This window comes from Crinia signifera, chromosome 2 (assembly GCF_055691185.1).
Source record: "Crinia signifera chromosome 2, ASM5569118v1, whole genome shotgun sequence".
Lineage (NCBI taxonomy): Eukaryota > Metazoa > Chordata > Amphibia > Anura > Myobatrachidae > Crinia > Crinia signifera.
The window spans coordinates 93,967,668-93,983,481 of record NC_139218.1 but is presented as its reverse complement, the minus strand read 5'-3'; positions in this window follow the sequence as shown (position 1 = coordinate 93,983,481).

Sequence of the window (15,814 nt, the reverse complement as noted above, 5' to 3'; positions counted from 1 at the left end):
TAAATACCAAAAACACAAGCAAATGTTACAATATATATATATATATATATATATATATATATATATATATATATATATATATATATATATATATATATATATATATATGTGTATGCCATCTGTACCCTCTTGTGTCCTGTCCTTAGTCCAAAGATATTCACATAAGGGATATTAGTCCTCTGGAATATTGCCTCACTCTTTATTCAGGCATCATATTCTTCAATATACATAAAAAGAATGTAAGGTAGCTCCACATAGTATAAAACACTAAGTCGTAAAGACTACTTTGTAGTTTAAAAAAAAGCTTAGTATGGCATAGAGCCTTACAGGCTAATGTTCAACAAAAAAGCTTAGTATGGCATAGTGCCTTAAAGGCTAATGTTCAACAAAAAAGCTTAGTATGGCATAGAGCCTTAAAGGCTAATGTTCAACAGGTAAGGTAAGTTAAAATGACCATGTTCATTACTGAATGCCAGGTGTTATGATCCAAGGTCATGTCCAGAACCTAAGCTTTCCTCTTCCATCAATTATTTTCAAATTTAAATATGTCTTCCTCTGAGTGTCCTAACTGTGTGGAGTTTGAAGAATAGCGCTTAAAGGTAACTATGGGCCTTATTCTAGTTCACTCTTAGAGGCAATTTCCTTCTTAGCTAGACAAAACCATGTGCACTGCAGGTGGGGCAGATGTAACAGATGTGCAGAGAGAAATATATATATATATATATATATATATATATATACACACATATACATATACACACACATTTCTTCTCATTTTATTTATCACCTTCAAGCGCTTTTAAATTAACCCCTAAAGTTTGCATTACTCAAAAAAGCTGCTTTACTGAGTGCAGAGCAAACTTCTTTATTTATCTATGAGTCTATCCTTTGACACAGTGTTATGGCCTCACTTATATTCTGTACTTCAAAATATACATTTTCCATCTTCTTTCATTAAAACTATTCCATACCTATACATGAGCCCCTCCACTTCGCTGCTACTTAACGGTCATTGTAGCGAACCTATAAAAATGCACCGTGGAACACATCAGGGCTGTCCGCTTTCCCTCCTCCACTTCAATTTGGCCATTGATCCTCTTTTACAAAAGGACACCCAGTTTCAAGGGATCAAAACTGGTCACAGAACAATTAAAATAAAGGTTTTTGCAGATGACATATTATTATATGTTTCTAATCCTATAGAATCATTTGTCCATATATTTCAACTCTTGCAATCATTTGGCATGTCTCGGGCTACAGCGTCAACTGGTCTAAATCAATTGAACTTCAATAGAGCTATAGCGATTTCATCAGGAATAGATTGGGGGGCATTCCATTGTCTTGGAGATATGATCATATTACTTATTAGTGAATTTGGATCGGCAGGAAGCCAAGCTGTTTATATAAACTTAATTCCGCTCCCATAGTTAAAAAAAATAGCTACAGAATTGGAAAGCTGGAAAAAAACTTGGGAAGAGCAAATCTAATCAAGAAGGTTTCTTTCCCTCGACTCAAAGATATACATTAATTTAAATTTCCTCTTCTGATGGAATGGGAAAAAAGTGAGAATTGGCCTATTAAAACTTCAACAGACTGTGGATAATGGGGGTCTGAATTTCCCACATGTTTTATGGTACTGTCAAGCATCACAACTGAGATTTCTCCAAGACTGGATACATAATCACAAGAATTATGCCAATACAGACCTAGAAAAACAATTTCTTGAAGTTTGAGATCAAACCTCATTCCTACATTTGAATATACAGGAGGTCCCCACTTCTATCAAAGAAAACCCTTTGCTGTGCTCTGTTAAGAAGCTATGGACTGGGATGAGACATTGTCATAATGTAAATGAACATAAATCCTTATTTGTCTCATTAATAAATAGACCTGATTTTCACATGGGTCGAGCACATCACCAATTTATTATTTTAAATGTTGGTAATTTGGTTGACCATCATAATCAAAGGCCACTTACATTCCTGGAGGCAACAGAGAAATTTCCAATTGTGGCCTCTTATCCAATTGCTTTTCTGTTACACTAAATTAAATTTCTCACAGGATGACTGGCTCAATCCTGTTGATAAGTTACTCCAGAAAGAACCCTAATTCTTCAAATCTATCTCCATTGCCTATAATTTTTTTTAAATACAGTATTTTTAAAATACTCTTTACACCCTACAGGTTCTGAGGAAGGGCACACTTGCCCAAAAGCGCGCTTAAGCTGAGTGAACACCACCGAACGGATCCTGTCCTGAGGCCGCAAGAGAGGGGCTGCATTCTCTGACATCTACCGCTGGTCGGCTATTTGGAGGACCTGCATGTTCCGGGGCACAGTTCTGGGATCCTACTACCCTGAGGGGTTTTTTGCTTGATTTTATCTACCACATGTGATCTAATAAATGTTATTTTTTTACTATTGAAAAACATCTGTGCACTATATACTTCTCATCGAGTCCACAGGGACAATTCATGTGGAAGATTGGATTGGATAGAAAAGACCTGTTGATATGCGCATAATATCTACCTGAATGTGAGTGCACTGAATAAACATCAAATCAGCCTCTCTTTCAGACATTACTGCACTATGGTCTTTTTCTATTTGAGTTTCTTTTAGATCACAGAGACTCAAAAGAATGTATCCTAAAACATTTTGTAAGTGATATATGTTTGTAAACTCGCCAGTGGATCTACACAAAATTGTTGTATGTTCTATGTTCTAAAGCCACGGTGAAGGCTTTGTTGTATTTCCTGGGCTGAGTTTGATTGTGCTGTGGGTTATTTAGTAATTTCTTCTTTGTTTGACCCTACAGGTAAAGAAAACTGGAAAATGTATTTTCCATCTCTGGAGATTAATGATCTTTTAAAGTCACACGTTAAAGCATGCACAATTTATTCCTCTGTCAGATATCAGGAAATGTTTATAAATATATTACAGAGATTGTACTCATCCCCCACACAGACAGTTTTTAACAGGACTCTCAAATAATAATTGTTGGAAATGTGGACATCAACTAGCTTATCTTTAACATTGTTTATGGCAATGCTCCATAATTAGACACTTTTTAGTTCAGTTAAGAAACTGTGCAATTGAAAACCTGGCAAACTATCTGGCTTTAACTCTAGAATGGGTGATTTTTGTATTTCTACTGAATAATCTAACTGTGGCTAAAGGCACCAGGAAATCAATGTTTGCTATTAATACAGTAGCATGTAAGGCGATTTTACAAGTATGGGTGAAACCAGAATCGCCATCATTACAACTATTTAAGGCTAAATTATTTCACCTTTTTTTCGTATGGAGTGGTTGGGAGTGGTATTGGATAAGGATAAAAAAGTGCAGCATTTCTTTGAAGTTTGGTTGAGCTACATCTCTACTTTATCAGCTCCAGGACATACACAAATCCATATCTCTTTTACCAGTAATATATGGTATATGGCACAAACTGTAACAGCAGACCCCCTATGAAATGTTGTTTTCTTGGCTTGGTTGAGTCGGAGGAGAGAGTTAGGCATGGACAAATGAATATGATTGCTATTTATTTTTGTTCCTTTCTTTTATTGGCCAAATATTTTAGACCAGCATTATTTTATTATGTTGCGTTACACCAATTTCAGGCATTAACACTTTTATTGACAATGTTTACATACGTATACTTTGGATTTCTTGATTATTCGATATAAATTAAAATGCTGTGTTCCAGCTGCCACATGACACCTAATACAAACAGTGCTGCCAATCCCGGGAGAACCAGCCCACACATACTGTACATCACACATTGTTCATTAGAACATATACAGATGAAGCCTGGGGTGGTCAGTGCCACCCCACTCCAAAGGATGTGGGGCATGGGCAATGGATGTGCTAGCATACAAGAACATGTGCGTGCCAAACATTGGTGGCTGGAGATGCACCAGCAATGATGACAAAGGCTGCGTATTTATGTTTATGTGTTTATATACTGTAGTTCCCCCCTGCCCTGCATAATTGGAGCTGCCTCTATTATGTAAGTAGTAGTATTACATTATACAATACAGTAAATATATTTTTTCTTAAAGAAAATATATCTTTAACTTTGACAAGAACATATCAGAAAATAATAAAAGCCCCCACGTAATGTTTTGAGTATGTAATGCAATAAAACAGAACTACAATTTTTTTCACATCAATAACATTAAGTTTAGTTTATTTGATATCAGCGTTTAACTAAAAAATATTCTTGACGGCTCTATGAAAATCTAACTCAATTGTTATTACATTTTTGGCAGTATGTTTTTTTAATCTTGTAAATTGTCTAATTTTTGTTGTAAAGAACAATGGGCCTAATTCAGTTTGGTTTTCAAAAGCAAAATCTCTCTCTAATGGGCAAAGCCATGTGTACTGCAGGTCGGGCAGATGTGTAGAGAGAGCATACTTGCCTACCTGACCCTCTCCATGCGGGAGAAAATGCTCTGTTCCTGGACTTCCCTGGTAATGTATGATTGCCAGCACCTGTGGTGAAACACCTTTACATTGCTCCCCACAGGTGATGGCAATCCTACATTACCAGGGAAGTCCAGGAACAGAGCATTTTCTCCCGCATGGGAGTTTGTATTTGTTGTAAATGAATGAGCTAAGAAACTGAAGTACCTTTTCTTAATTAATGTGTGTGCTGTATGTGTATTTTATGTGTTTTCTTTTCACTATTAAACTTGAGACATAATGTTTAATTATGAAAAGATATCTTTCTGAGTCTTTGAACAAAGCTCATCTCCCTTGTGCCTCCTCTTCCTTGTCTTCCAGTCTTGAAGCAACCATCCACTTGGATACCGTATACTAAAGGTACTTAAGGGAATACAATTACATCTAAGTTTCTGGTCGGTATTAAAGCTGACTCATCTGAAATGAAAGACTGCGAAAATGAACAAAAGATCAAACTCATCTAAAAGTTAAGATTATTTTCTTTTGAATTGGTTTCTGGGATTTTACACTTTAGCCCATTTTTCATGTCTAATATTGTCACTCAGATCCTTTCAATTATATTGTACAAACCATAAAACAATATCTCTGAAGCAGCAGTCTACAAACAATTAAAATGTGTATTTTTTTCTTATCCTCTTAAGCTACAGAGAATAGCAAGGGGGTTAGTAATATCATAAAAATTACATATACCATATGTAAAGTTCCAAAAAACAAACTAATACATTTTAAATAACTATCCTAACATAAAATATTCACAATGCAAGCAGCATAGATTGAATTGTGCTTAGTATGCTTTGAAGACAATGGAAGTTAATGGAAGGTAAATAATATAACTGTGTATAATACTATACTATTACAGTGAAAAGCAGTGTGTAAGAAATAATTTAATAAAAGCACAATATAAAAGTGCAAATACCCGCTAGCCACAATAAATCTGTATTGTTTAAGACTCAACATGGTATCCGGATGGCTGCCAGACAATATCTAGGTTGGTAGTCAATAGGCTTTGCCTGCTCTTAGCCTGCATCGTAAGCATGGCAACTGAAGCATGAGTTTGACTGGAGAGAAGTTCTAAAACCGTCTCATCTCCTATTTTACAGGTACATGAATCCCATTTTGAACATCTGATGCTTTCATTTAAAGAACAGTCTGCATTGTGAATTGTTTTGTTACTTGGAGCCTGCAACTTCCCCCTTCCACTAATTAGCCTGTTGAGGAATTTGTGCAAACACCAGCCCCTCCCCCTGTACCAGCTGACCCAAACTTTCCTTTAATATTGGAAATGTTTGCAAGCCTGCTTTAAAGGCTTTGCCTGCTCTTAGCCTGCATCGTAAGCATGGCAACTGAAGCATGAGTTTGACTGGAGTTTGGACTGGATTTGGACTTACACCCGCACATTGCATCATTTTATTTTTCACCAATTACCATCTCTCTCAGCCTCTAAGCTGATGAAAGCTATGTATTTTCTTTGTTTACTGTCTCTTTACAATGATTTGTACCATGTACCTCCGTAACCACGGTTTGCAAAGCCTGTATACTGTACCATCACTAGTTGCACACCCATTGAACAACAAGCTGGCAGGGTGTGCCAGCTTTGGAAGAAAAGTGCTGCATCCGGTTGAACTCATGCTTCAGTTGCCATGAAAATAATATTATTACTGCTGCCTTTGAGCAGCATGATCAAGATGGCGCCGCTGATGGCTGCCTTGGAGCTGTGCAGCTCAGCCAAATATGTTCCATGTGTGATAACTGTACTGTCTCTCTGCTTGTATTGTTACCTACCTGGCTGTTTCGGTGACCAGTGGCGCCGCTGATGGCTGCCTAGGCGCTGTTCAGCTCGGTGGGTATGTGCTCCCTATGTGATAACTGTACTTAATGTTACCTTCCTGGCTGTTGCAGCGACCAGTGGCGCCGCTGATGGCTGCCTAGGCGCTGTGCAGCTTTATTTTTATTTTTATTTCTATTTTTATATTTATTTATTTTTATATTTTTATTTTTATTTTTATTTATTTTTATTTTTATTTTTATTTATTACTATTTTTATGTTTATTTATTTATATGTAATATTTGCATCAAAATGTAATAGTTATACACAACCATTACCTTTATACTCAGGTATCCTCAGTCACCCCTCCAGTATTCACTCTTTAGTTCCAAACATTCTATTGTACTAGTAGCATATAAATATTATTAGGCGCTATTTAATGCATCTCATATCCCTAATGTGTCTTTGTCCAACGTCTTGTGTTAAATTAACTATTCAAATTGAGCGCTAGTAAAGTGCATGGACCTACACCTCAACAGTCGACACCACCTAACAGTTGACACAGAATGAACGGAGCCCCAACCACACCATGAAATCCCCCAATCCTCTACCTCACAACAAGGTAGAGAGACAAGTGCCTGAGAATTAGCCGTCACACCGGCACAGCGAGAGCGGACCCCGAGATAATAGCGAGGGCTGCTTGAAGCTGACAGCTGAACTTAATTGAAAGATCAGCCTGCACGAGCGGCAGGAACACCAGACCTCTCTCCGAACACAGGACAGACACGGAGCGGCCTGTGACGCCGCCCACCCGCCCCCTCACAGAGTGACGCCGTAAACACGCCCTCTATAGCTACGTGAGCTCCCGCCCCTCTCTCCGAACACAGGACAGACACGGAGCGGAGAGTGACGCCGCCCCCTCACAGAGTGACGCCATAAACACGCCCACTAACGCTGCCTACCCGCCCTCACAGCTGAGTAATCATCAGCACTTCATCTACCCGCCCCCCGCACACAGCTGATAGCGGGACAGCTAATACAAACTAGCGGGAATAAGAATGAAGGGGTTGTTACCACGATCCAACCACCAATAATTGCTTACTAAAGTTCTAACCACGCAAGGGCAAAAGTCTCAAATAAGACAACTTAAGATTGCCTGACGCCCTTACTGGGGCGTACAAGAAAGTACCAATTGGAGGACTAGAAAAACATATTTAAACCCCAGCCTGCAGGGGCAACAACCACACACACCATCCTGAAGAAGCCTATACGGCGAAACTAGTCGATGCATGTGGAGATCCCGCCTATGCCGATTGCGCAACACGACATTGACGGGAAAGTCTGACGGCAGACCCCTTGTACCCTGGGAACAGGTATTATCTCCAAATCGCTCTAACAAGCGTATAAGACTCTGAACAAAACTACTCCTTTACACCCATTTGGCCAGTGCACCAGGACTATATATGTTTGTCCTGTGACCCCCTGTCCTTTTTGTGTGTGTATACCGGTAGTAGCAGTCAGTAGGAATATATTTTTAATAATATTATTTTTTATTGAGCTGGATAAAATGTATTTTTAAACATAACACAACTTATACATTGCCATTTAAACGTATCCTTTTACACTGTTAAACTTGCTATAATAAAAATTACATCTATTATTTTATCATTACCATTGTGTATGTATATTATTTGAATATTGTTAGTAAAGCGCAGGGTGTACATCCCCTTTTGTCCATACTACTTTGGGTATTTGTAGTGTACCCACACACCCAGCAGCTAACTCACAATTGCATAAGGTTTGTGGCGCAGTCATCTCACCCCTCCAACCTCTGCTGTGCAGCTCGGTGGGTATGTGCTCCCTATGTGATAACTGTACTTAATGTTACCTTCCTGGCTGTTGCAGCGACCAGTGGCGCCGCTGATGGCTGCCTAGGCGCTGTTCAGCTCGGTGGGTATGTGCTCCCTATGTGATAACTGTACTTAATGTTACCTTCCTGGCTGTTGCAGCGACCAGTGGCGCCGCTGATGGCTGCCTAGGCGCTGTGCAGCTCGGCGGGTATGTGTTCCCCACATGTAATGTCTTAATGTAATGTTTGTAATGCCTTCACCCCCCCCACCTTCATCCCTACTTGATGCTGCACTGTAAATCCACAAAAAATTCCTAGTGTGCGCAAGCACACATGGCCAATAAAGTTGATTCTGATTCTGATATGGAATGGTTAATATGGTCAAAGGGTCAACACAGGCAAAAGGTCTACATGAGCTTTTTGTGTGTCACCCTTTCCCTGTGTTGTCCTTTTGCTTATGTCGAACTGTGTCAAGTGTCCATCTTGTGCCTCTTGATCGGCATATACCACACCCACTTAACATAACTATTTATATGAAATATTAATGTTCTGCCACATACCAAAATATGTAAACACTAGTAAGCCCGCTCAAAGAAGATGCTTCGAAAGCTAGTAGATGTAGTTTCACTTGCTGCCAACTGATGGCAGTGTGAAGCTGCTTGAAGCAAATGCTTCCAAAGGTAGTAGATGTAATTTCACTGAATGACAACAGATGGCAGTGTTTCGGAGCTAGACATATATATATAGATGATGAGTTAAATATACATATCAGTATTCAAAATTAGTCCAATTAATTAAACAAAATTTACAAAATCTTACAATGTTTTAGCTTTTAATTAAATCAGTAATAATAGCCAGTGATTGTAAAGTCATTATCATGTTTAACAGCTGTAGTTGGACAGTAGGATACCATGTAATGTACAATAAGTATTTATCATCCAAATACCAATGTCAGCATCCAGACTTGTGGCCACAACACAGCCCAGAATCCTGACACTGATAGGAATGCAAATGCTGTAATCCTGAATCAATGTACTTGGTGGGGTGGGTTCGCATTAGGTTGGTGGGGGGAGGGTAGGGTTACGTAATAACAGGGGGGTTAGGATTAGACTTTGGTATGGGATAAGGTTAGGGTTAGGCTGTGGGGCAGAAGGGTTGGGTTTAGGCTGAAGGTAGTAAGGGTAGGGATAGGCACTAGAAAGGATGGTTAGGCTGATGGGGGGGGTAGAGGAGATCCCGGAACCTGCTGGAGAAGCGGCACATACTTGTTAAGAGAAGGGTATTTAGGGGGGAAGTTGTCTGCGTGGGGTGTGGTCTATTATTTGCTGTTTTACTGTATAATGCCCTGAGGATGGGGAGGTTTTCCCCAATACAAATTATGCATAGGTGAACTGTTTGCTGTGTCCGAGTGCCTAACAAATAGAGGAAGCAAGAAGAACAGATAAAGCAGGGTGGCACAGAAAGAATGACCCCACAATATAAGCTCACCCATTGCAAACACACACTTGTAATTGACTGTGAGGCAAAAAAAGCCAGCCTATAAACATGCTCAAGGTATCCACCTCCTACCCCAATTACACAACATCCTGAGCCCCCCTGGACCTGTGGTGCTGCTGACCTCAGTAGAATAGAATCAGCCTAAAACCTGACTATATGGGGAGAGCATCTTAAGCTCAAAAAGACAGATGGCACTTGTGTTTTCCTGATACAATATACCCGGCACCAAACCACCAAGATCTTTTGAGGGTGTGAAATATCAGGATAAAATCCTAATATGGCTGCACACAGCCACCACTAAACTTCCTCAAAATTCCACCCCCTCACTGCAGCCGCATAAACTAACCTACCCTCAACCATCTCACAATCAGCCTCCTATCAACACTTTAACTTTATCTGGCCTAGAAGTATACAATACCAGGCTCAGGTGTTTCATTTACTTTGTGAATATAAAATGCACTCTGTCTTATTACAGTCTCTGCCATGTTACAGGCTTTGTTTGAAAAGTAACAGTTAAGAGATGGTTGGCTGGTACTTTATCTCTGCCCATGTTATCTCACTGCAAGGCATTTAATTTCATACCTCCCAAAATGACCCTCTCCAGGAGGGACACATTGCTCTGCTCCTGGACTTTCCTCATAATGGGAGAGATTCTCTATTACAGAAATGCGGTAAAATCCCCGTTATCGGGGTTTTTACCGCATTTCTGTATTCTCTAACCCCCTTCCGCAGTGTCACCGCTGCGGAGGGAATCGCCAGCAAAAGCTGGCGGTTCCCTGCAGAAGCCTATGGGCTTCTTACCGCAGCGGTGTGTGAGGGATCCATCACGGATCCCTCCCAGCATGCCCTGCGGCCGGCGCGTCAGTCTGCGCATGCGCAAACGGACTCCCGGGTCATAGACCCGAAGTCCAGCAACGGCGCCGCATCGCAATGAACAGCTCTTACCGCAAGAGCTGTCCCTTGCGTTAATGACCGCATATTTTAGAGAATATGCGGTCATTAGAAATGCGGTGGCCGGCGAAGAGGGCTGCGGATTTTAGAGAATCCCGCCCAATGTATGATTGCCATCACCTGTGTTGAACAGGTTAATTGCTAAGAAAGATGCTTCAACACAGGTGATGGTAATCATCATACATTTAAGAGGAAAGTGCAAGAGCAGAGCAATGTGTCCCTCCTGGAGAGGGTCATGTTGGGAGGTATGTAATTTGACAAAACTATTGGTTTTGCTATTCATTTAGCCTAAATCCAGGTCAGTGGTTGTTCCATAGGTACAGCTACAGCACAGTTCAAAATTCAAATATGGGAGCCACACCAACTGCCACTCCAAATACTGGCAAACATTGCAGTCCAGTATTAGCAGTCAATGTAGCTCGCCTATTTGAATTTGTATTGTGCTGCAGCCCCACCACTGATCAAGGCTATTGCCAAGAAAAATCAACAGCACAGTTTTCATTCATATAACTAACTCAATATGCACAGTAGGTTCAATGAAGTATTAAGTTAAAATATATTTAATTACAAGTTGGTGTTACTATATGACCTCCAAATACAGTATATATAGTCTATAAATAGGCACTGCCATACTGCAAGTATAAAATATTCAATTAGTTATGCCTACTTAAAAAAAAAAATGTTTTATGAATTTATTTTTTTAAAGAGGGTGAATCAGGTGCAGAGAGAGTTAGATTTAGGTGAATTAGTTCATACCTCCCAAAATGGCCCTCTCCAGGAGGGGCACAATGCTCTGCTCCTGGATTTCCCTGGTAATGTATGATTGCCATCACCTGTGTTGAACAAGTTTATTGATAACCAAGGTGTTTCAACACAGGTGATGGCAATCATACATTAAGAGGGAAGACCAGGAGCAGAGCATTGTGTCCCTCCTGGAGAGGGTCATGTTGGGAAGTGTGGTTAGTTTGTTTCTGTAAAGGAGTGGGTAGGGTGACCAACTCATCCCTTTAATCCGGGACACATATTAATTACACAGGTTCTGTGGCTGGCTTTCACCTGGTTTTAAACTGCCACACCTCAAGACTCCATTTCACCTGGTTTTAAACTGCCACAGAACCTGTGTAATTAATATGTGTCCCGGATTAAAGGGATGAGTTGGTCACCCTAGGAGTGGGTCAAACCTGTGTAACCTTTGTATTGCATAGCGTATATTTTTTCCAAGCTCACTGCAATTTATGTATGTTTTGTTTGTACCTGTCTTCATTGTTTGTTGGACATCCACCTATGTGTTAGTCCAAGAATATCTTATGAAATAAAGTTAATAAAAGTTAAGTTTTAATAATTCATATCTCAAAGAGTGCCCCACAAAAAGAGTCCACTTTCCCTCTACTTCCTTTTGTAGTTTGTTTCTGTGCAAGGTAAATACTGGCTGCTTTATTCTTACACTTCAATTTAGATTTCAGTTTGAACAAACTCAACTCAAATCTTACTCTCTCTGCACATTGTACATTTGCTTCACCAGCAGTACACATGTTTTTGTCCATTTGCTAAAAAAAGCAGCTTTGAGGTAAGGTCTGAATAACCCCCATTAGGAACAAGTGTCTCAGTACATTTGAAATGGCCTCTTTTTGGAAATGAGAAACATTCCTCAATATTGGAATACACAAGTAGTAGCATATAACTTGCTGTCATGAATAAAATACGGTACTTATGTAGTATCTGGGCTGCCGATTTTTTGATTGTATGCCTTAAGTTAAGGCATACAATCAGATGCGATGCGATGCGATATCGCATCGCATCGCATACGACCATGCGATGCGATGCGATGCGATGACCCGATTTTTCCATAGGATTCAATGTTAAAATGGACTGAGTCCATTTTAACATGGAATTCAATGGGAAAAAGGGGTCCTTTTCATACCCCTACTATCCAAGTGGGCATGGAGTTGGATATAAACCTGTGGCGAGCGTAGCGAGCCACCGAGCCCGAAGCGTGGCGAGCGAAGCGAGCCCCGCGAGGGGACGGTATTCTGTGTCCCCTCGCGGGGCTCGCTACGCTCGCCACGCTTCGGGCTCGGTGGCTCGCTACGCTCGCCACAGGTTTATATCCAACTCCATGCCCACTTGGATAGTAGGGGTATGAAAAGGACCCCTTTTCCCATTGAATTCTATGTTAAAATGGACAGAGTCCATTTTAACATTGAATCCTATGGAAAAATCGGGTCCATCGCATCGCATCGCATCGCATCGCATGCGATATGGTCGGGTGCGATGCGATGCGATGGACCCGATTTCAAAATCGGCAGCCCAGTTACTACATAAGTACCTAAAATACTAAAACAGCAAGTTTACTAAAGTATACTGTACAAGTAATGTTGTTAAATCTGCAAAAATATTCAAATACAGTATGAGCATGTTAGGGAAGATACAGAGAGAGGTTATGATAGGCAAGCTTTTTATTAAACAAATCATATACATGTAAGTGTATTCTGACAGTTATGGTATGATGTAAGGTTCAATATGTGATTTTATTTATATCTCTGTCTCCTATGTAATATTGTATAAATATTTAATTTTCAAAGTAAAATCGTTTCACTTTTAGTGCTCTAGAACAGTGTAAATACTATATTTCATATATATTTGAAGAAAGCTCTAAAGGTTAGACTTATAAGGTGTAATTTTGACCAGAAAGACGACACTTTGCAGCTTATCAATGCCGATATTTATATGATCAAAGAACAATAAGTGAAAAGCGTAGGTTACGTATTATGTCCGTAACCTGCGTACCCTTTATTCCTAGCTACGTGCGAACAAAACGTAGCGCAGCGTAGCGTACCTTTATCGTGTATTGTACACGGAAGAACCAATGTATTAATAAGAGATCCCTTCGCAGTACTTTGTCTCTAATCTGCAAATACACCTTTAAGGACAATGTCTGTAATATACCTTATCGCTAGATGCGAATAAGAGACGAGACCACAGTATAAAGGTGAGGAGATAGAAACCCTGTAAATGATGTATTTAGTCCCTAATGGACAAAAGGGGATTACAGAAAATAGGAAAAACACAGTTTAACACGTAATGCAGCAGTCTAACAATGAATATACTACTCAAGCTCTTCTAGGGAAAGAAAACAGGCACAGAATACAATCAGCCAACAATACAAATAAAAGTAAGTACAGTGAATGCAACCGTTTACCGTCTCATCAAATATGCGCAGCGCAGTCCGGTCGGAGCTCGCTATGTTCAGGTTTGAACTATAGCCCGGTCAATGGTCAGGGAAAGGAAGCAGTGCCGAAGTGACCGAGGCCGCCCTGGGTCACCTAACTTATAGGGTCAGAAGGGGGAGGTCAAAGGCCATTCCTATTGGTCAGGGTTCGTATGTCAAGTCCTCTGTGATTGGGGCAAAGTATTGCACCAGGTTTGGATAGGTGCAGGGGGAGTGAACTTTGGAGTCCTTTGTCTGTTGGCATCGTCGTCAGGGGTCGTAAATAGCAGCAAGAACCGGTTATAACTGGATTCTTTAGTTACACACATTTAAACAGAAACAGTCTTGGGAATATGGATTTTGTCCGCAATTATCGGACCGTATGAATTGCGATTTATTCGCAATGACCGGAATACTGCGCATGGGAAACGGAACGTAACGGTACCAAACATTATACAGACGGAAGGATGTAATGCTGACTAAACTATGTGTAGTGCTCTAAACCTTTAACTATATTTTATTTGGTGTAAGTATGGTATTATGAATTTATGTGTAATAGTATGGCTGCGCTTCTGGTCCACTTTGTCACACAGACTCGGGTATGGATACTTTATTTGCGCAACTCTGCGAACCAAAATGGCGACCATACTATCCTAAAATGGCGTGTCTGCAACTCGACTTTAACAAGCTAAAAAAGCCACCTGCAGCCTACTCATAATGTTTCAGCCTCTAATACAGCTGCCTGGAACATCATGAAAAAGTTCCAAGTGGTCAGTTCTTTCATGAACCTGGAAGGCAGCAGTGGGTTTCAATTTGGCCCTGTTGTGGCCATGGTAATTAGAAATAATCACTGGCCTATTTTAATAACTAAATAATGGGCTATCAACAGAGGCGTAGGGAGGGCGGAGCACGAGCTCCGGGCGCCGATACATCAAAGGGCGCCGGAGCCATGCAGCCCGCTCCCCCGCTCCCTCCCCTGCCTGCTTCCTGCGCTGCCCGACCCCACTTACTGAAGCCACAGCGCGGGCAGCACTGGGTGCTGTATCTCATTGCATTGAGTGAGAGGGTGCTGCTGGGCTGGCTGGAGGTAGGGGGCACTGTGTACAGAGGCAGCCTGCTACAGGTACTCCCAGGCAAGCAGTGCTCCGTGGCTGTGTGAGAGAGCAAGCAAGCCGGGAGAGGGGACCAGCAGCTGCTGTGAGTGTACTATTATCTGAACAAGGCCAGGATGGTTTATGCTGGGGGGCTCAGGGGTTGTCCTGATGTTTGTTTGAGGGTGGAGGATGTATGCTGTGTTTACATATTGTGCATGTATATGTATGGTATGGTATGGTATGGTATGTGTGTGTACATTATGTGTGTGTGTGTGTGTGTGTGTGTATGGTTTGGTATGTATGTGTACATGATGTGTGTGTGTGTATGGTATGGTATGGTATGTGTGTGTATGCATGTATGTGTACATAATGTGTGTATCTATGGTATGTGTTTGTGTGTGGGTATTTGTGTATATATAGTTATGTGCATGTACAAACACCCCCCTATAAAAATCCTGCATTTGCCCGACCCCACTTAGTGACGCCACAGCGTGGGCAGATCTGCTAAGAGTGCAGCCGCAGAGCATCCAAAGTGCGGGCAGCGCTGCCTGACCCCTAGACCCTCCTAAACAGAGCAGTGGATCCCTCCCCCCAAATCAAGCGGTGGGCTGGCAATGGGGAGCAGGGGATAATGAGGCAAGCAGCAGCCAGTGGAAGGAACAGTAGCTGAGCAGTGGCTGGTGCTGTGGACCAGGAGACCCGCAGATGCTGGTGAGAAGATTTAGCTCACCTACCCTCCCATACACTCTTCCCTTGTCACTTCATCCCAATTATCTCACTTCCTCTTGCCCTTTATCACCATCCCTCCACCACCTCACCCTCTCTATCACTCCCTGTTGTCTCACCCCCTCTCAAGTAACCCCTGGTCATCTGCCCCCCCATCACCTCACCCCTTTGCCCAAATAAGCACCTCACCCTCCCTATCACTCCCCTATTGCCTCACCCCCTATCACCTCTTCTTCCCTCACTTAACTTATTCGTATCCTTG